This window comes from Haemaphysalis longicornis, unplaced genomic scaffold (assembly GCF_048455015.1).
Source record: "Haemaphysalis longicornis isolate Haplotype H1 unplaced genomic scaffold, Haemaphysalis longicornis Haplotype H1 scaffold_4, whole genome shotgun sequence".
Taxonomy (NCBI): Eukaryota; Metazoa; Arthropoda; class Arachnida; order Ixodida; family Ixodidae; genus Haemaphysalis; species Haemaphysalis longicornis.
Genome location: NW_027526361.1, coordinates 227,655,160 through 227,661,159, shown reverse-complemented (window position 1 = coordinate 227,661,159; position 6,000 = coordinate 227,655,160).

Genomic DNA, 6,000 nt, shown 5'->3' with positions numbered 1-6,000 from the left:
AATCAGCACGGAAGTGTACGGCCCTCTGCACGTTTCAGGGTAACTCCCTGACGCAGCACTAGAGGCGGCGCGTGGTGTCATTTGCGAAGCTGCTTATTTTTTGTCACGCACAAAACCAGCAGAATGCGTTTTATCGTCGACACCAGCGCGGAGGTCAGTGTTATACTGCTCTCAGCCGCGTTTCAGAGGTGCAGGTGAGCCACACGCAGCTCACAAGCCTTCAACCATACTCCCAACACCACCTACGGAGAGAAATCGCTGTCCCTCAACGTAGGCCTGCGCAGAACATTTCGATAGATTTTTATTATCCCTGGTGTGACCGCCCCCATTATGGATACAGACTTTTGCGTCACTACAACTTCTTGGTTGACGTGCACCGCGAGCGCTTCATTGATGCTACAACGCACCTTTGTGTGCGTGGTATAGATTCGAAGAAACCACTTTTGCTGGTCGAAACATATAGAAGCTGGCTATGAGAATATTTTTGAGGTATTGCCGTCGCTTCTGCGACGTGCCAACTTCCTCCTCTCTGTCTGACATGACGTCACTCACCACATTGTCCCTACCGGCCCCCCCATTCACGATCGAGGTCGTCGCTTACCACCTGATCGCTATAAGATCACACGTAGCGAGTTCGAACACAAGCCTGAGCTCGGAATCGTTCGACCGTCGTCAAGCCCTTACGCATCGCCTCTGCGCGTGGTGCGAAATCCGTCCCCTGGAGACTTCCGTCCATACAGAGACTACCAGTTGCTTAACAACGCCACTGCGCCCGATCGTTACCCCCTTCCGCACATCGCAGACCTGTCAGCACCACTTCATGGTGGGACGGTTTTTTCTAAGATCGACCATGTTAAGGCCTACCATGGGATTTCTGTGCAGCTGGCGGATATTACGAAGATGGCAATCATGTCACCGTTCGGACTTTTTGAGTAGGTGCTCATGCGTTTCGGCCTTCGCAACACTACCAAAGCTTTCCAGCGCTTTATTGACAACGTGACCCAAGGATTTGCTTTGCTTACATCAATGACGTGGTTGTGTTCAGTAGCTACGTAGAACAACACATTGAGTACCTTCGCCAACTCTTCAGTCGCCTTGCCGAAAACCCCCTTATCGCCAAAAAAGCCAAGTGCGAGTTCGGTGCTCACGACCTGGACTTCATCGGTCACCGTGTAGACAAGAATGAACTTCGCCCCTTGACTTAAAAATTTCAGGCCATCCAAGACTTTCCACAGCCATCTTTCATACATAAGCTCCACGAATTTGTTGGCCTACTAAATTTTGCCGCCGCCTCATACCGATCTGCGCGCACCCTGCGGCCGCTGACGGAGATGGTCAAAGGAAACAAACCAAAGCATATTCGCTCTCTTGGTCTGAAGAAGCACGAACTGTTTGTGAGAATGTCAAGACGAAGCTGTCTCAGGGAACCGTTCTCGTCCATCCGCTCCTGGGAGTTCCGTTGTGCCTAATGATCGATGCATCTGACGCCGCAGTCGGAGCTGCTTTGCAATACTTTCTGGACGACCCCTGGCAACACCTTGCTTTCTTTTCCCGCACGTTGTCACCCACCAAGGAGTCACGCTACAGGCCTTTGGGAAGAGAACTCCTTGCAACGTACGGGGCTGTACATCAATTCGGGCACTTATTGGAGTGCCGCGAGCTCTATATCCAGACGGACCACAAACCTCTGACCTTCGCCATCCGGCCAAATTCCACTAACTTCTCACCTCGCGAAACCCCCCGTCGACTTTCGTCGCGGAATTCACAACAGAAATACTGCACGTGCTAGGACACGACAACACTGTCGTGGATGTCCTCTCGCGTGTCGCCGCTTCCTTCACCAGCTACCACAACTCCGCTGACATCGACTTCACTGCAATCACCGCAGCGCAGAACGAAGCGCAGCACGATGACACCGAATTAATAGCGATTTGCCCAAAACCCACCACTCTCCACCTTACTGAAGTACCACTCCATCGTGTCCTCTTTCGGTGCTTTGTGATGTTTGCACGCCAACCCCACGACAAACCGCACCGGTGAACTTCCTCCGATTTTTTCGATGCCTTCCATAGACTATCCCATCCTGGAATACGAAACCCGCAACACTTTCTGAAGCAGCGTTTCCATTCTCGGGGCGTCAACAAGAACGTACGCGAGTGGACCAGCTGATGTCTCGTATGCCAGCAGTCAAGGGTTCACTGGCACGCGAAGGCCCCTTTGGGCTCTTTTACGCCACCAAGTGAGCGCTTCGACAAGGTGCACGTAGACATTTTGGGGCCCTGGCCTCGATCAGACGAGAACAGGTATCTACAAACTTCCTTCGATCGTTTCATGCATTGCCCCGATGCGCTCTCGTTCCCCGTCATCCATAATGCAACCATCACCAACGCCTTCATTGCGGGCTGGGTTTTCCACTATGGTGCCACATCAACTATCACTGTTGATGGGGCCACGAGTTTGAGTTGGCACTCTTGAATAACCTGCTGACCTTTCTTGGAACATCTTGGATCTGCACAACAGCGTACCACCATTTCCAGCAGGTTCGTTGAGCGTTTTCACAACTCCCTCAAGACCGCACTCAGGGCACAGCAGGACGCATCCATTAGTCCATACCCCTTTGGTTGGTTCTTCTTAGTCTTCGGGCTAATTGAAAGCAAGATCTAAACTGAACGCCCACGCAAATGGTCTTTGGTGCACCGCTATCCCTGCCGGCAGAGTTTTTTACGTTTTCAGAATTATCGCCCTGCCTTGATCTCACCGAATACATTATTTAACTGCAAGATTCATTTCGCTCACTTCGGACACGTGCATTACAAGGTGCCACCAGCGAGCGGATCCACATGTGCTCATCGAGCTGGCGACGTCCACCTACGTTTTCGTTCACCGTAACGACGTGCAAAAACTCCTGCGCCACCCTTACGACGAACGCTACCACGTCATTCAACGTTCTGACATCTTACTGCAGATTTGAGTGGCAGCAAAGACACCATTTCTGTTCACCACCTCAATTCAGCCTTCTTTGAAGGCCCGCTGTCTGCAGGATCAGACGAATCTTCAAGGATATCAGCGGTTCACCCTCCTCAGCTCCCGCAGTTGCAACAGCCTCCGACACCCGCATGACAACCTTCAAAAGTACCTTTTCGGCTACCCTCTCAGCTCCACCATTTCAGGGGGCTTTTTGTAGCAAAATTGCTGAGGACGACGAAGCACCACACTGAGACCCTAGGCGCGAGCTGTCAGTGGCTCCTTGGATTTCTGATCCGAGTTTATTTTTTACTCCTCCGTGGCCGAAACGTACGTCCCCCAATTACGATTCGTTCAAACATGTCTTGATTGCATTTTGGGTATTACATGAAGTTTTCCCAGTATCCACTATTGCGCGGGAAACAGAGTTTTTCTTTCAAAACCCCTTCTCTTTGGCTGAACAACGTCTCCCACTGTATCTATCAACCGCTCTTAACATGGGTGATAAGGCTGGAAGACGTATTTTTCACAATCTTTTGATTGGTGTTATTCGCTACGAATCGCGGAGTACACACCCATTTTTACGGCATAATTTTTAGCAATATCTCTTGCAATATGTAAAGTTCCGGAGCATGTATCAGAACGCATCATACAATCCGATGTGATATCAGTTAAATTGGCACTAACTTCCTCTTCCGACTCTCCCTTGTACCGCACATAATTGTTTTTATTCCAAGGCACGTGTAGGAGGTACGTTTGGCTTGGGTCCATGGCCATACGGACATCAGGGAGAACGATCGAGCGGATAATGTAGCTAATCTCACCGTTACAGCTCACATTCAATTCAGCATACCTAATCTGGGTCTTTTTGCATTTTCAAGATTACGACGTTATTGACATTTAGACGCTACTCGTTCAGACACGCTGTTATCTTTTCAAGAGTATTAACTTTTGAATTAGGCGTGGAATGTTCACTTTTTTTCTCGGCAATGCGAAGTGACCTTCACCGAGCTGCGCTGCAGGAATCCAAGACTAAATTTTGATCTGGTTAGAACAGGGCGGTCACCTACGGAACTATGTGTGTGGTGCCAGGTCCCTGAAACAATCGAACAGTTTTGTTTCTCGTGTCGCCGCATCTCGCCAGCTAGACATCCGTTTTCGAAGGACCAATTGAGCGTTTAGGGTTGAATTTTTCGGTTCCACTTTTAATATGTATTTGCGCAATAAATTTTGCGTATGAAAAAAGCGATATACATATGTTTGTATTGAAGCTTTCCTTTCTGCTTCAGGTCGCTTGAATTGCTGAAGGGTAAGAATAATTTGGTTATTCGGATTTTACTTATAAGGAAGTCTCATTTTATGGCCTCGTTCTTTCTGGTAACAAGTTAGTATTTTAAGCTCCTCGCGGATTCGGGCAATTCAGTTAGCCCTGGCCAATCCTCCTTGTGGGAACGTGCCAAAACATTTGAGGGTATTATCATCATCATCATCATCATCATCAACTCCCCAGGTGTTCGGCAAGGAATCGCTGCCGCTGACTGTCAGCTGCTCCGTTCGTCCTTGAATATTTGTGTTTTTCTGCGGCCAGTCGTTTTCATTGACTAGTGCTGCCATAGGTTAAAAACCCACAGCCAAATCTAAACGTCATATCTGTTTGCAATGTTGATACTTACCAGCATTGTTGAGAAAAAACCAAATATTACGGATATCTGGGTGAAGACATCAATACATAAGTGATATTCACAATGTTTTTATTTATTAAAAAACACAAGGGTCGTTGATTGAATAACATATACGCCCAGAAAAATACAAAAAATTGCTCCCGCCTCCCCGAAGGGAATCGTGAGGAAGTGCGAATGCATTTCTTGCGCCGAGAGTACACAGCGTAGTAATTCTGCCATCGGCTTGAGAGGCGCAGTACCGGCGAGGGGGAGCTATCAGGCGAGGGGAGAGGCGCGCGCCGAGGGTGAGTGCAAACCTAACGGGGGGAGAGGCGCGCCAGCTGCAGAGCATGTGACGTCACGGCGCGAGGAGAGGGGGAGCAGACGCACGCTTTCGTTCGGCGTCTCGCTGCCGGCCTTCATCACCGCAGGCGATGCGCCGCTTACGTCTCCCTTCGGCCTCCCGAGCGCGGAGTTCGGGAACCGCAGCCCGCTTCGCCCGCTTGCGCTCGGCTTCACGGGCCCTTCGCCGCACTGCCTTGTCTTCAACCGCTGCGGTATCTTCAACGACGCGTGCAGTGCTCGCATTCGGTTGCGTTGTTGCTTCCATTCGGTTGCGCGCATTCGGTTGCATTCGGAGAGCGGTGCGGGGAGTGGCACGCGCCCGCGCAAACCGTGGTGAGGTGGCGGAGCGCGCGCAGTCACGTGGGGCCAGAAGTGCATTCGTACTTATTCCTGGCCAATCTCCCACGTGGGTAGGTGCCATGTCAGCGGCCAGGCAGCGCGCGCCCATCTCCCCCCGTTGCTGAGGAAGACGAAAAGCGCGCGCACCCGCAGCTGTTGCTATGCGGACGGCGGAAGGTTCGGGGTCGCTTATAAAGTGCATTCGCACTCAAAAGGGGTAACCCGTGGTTTTCCTGGCGGCATTTGAAGTGACACGATGCCAATGACGACGCAGTTGTCTTGAAAAAGTGCCCCCGTCGCATGCCCCCGCGCAAGGGACACGAGTAAATGCAGAGCATTGGGGGTGGTCACATGGCGTAGGTTGTGGTAGTTGGCGGTGGTAGTTATAGTTGTTGTTATCGTACGGGTGCGTCGACGGCGCTTGAAGGCCAAGTACGACGAAATGCATGAGGCGTTGGAGTACGGGGAGTTTGCGAGCTTGGACGAGTTCCTGCGCGCCTTCGACGTGCGGTCCGGGGAGGAGTATTCGGAGATTCTGTGGGCTGGCGCGTCGCGTCCGTGCGTGCTTCACGCGAGGACCCCCGCCGAGAAGCGCGTGAACGCGTTCAATCCGTGGATCGGAAGGGTTCTCGACTCCAACATGGACCTCCAGATCATCCTCGACCACTACGCGTGCGCGGCGTACGTCGTA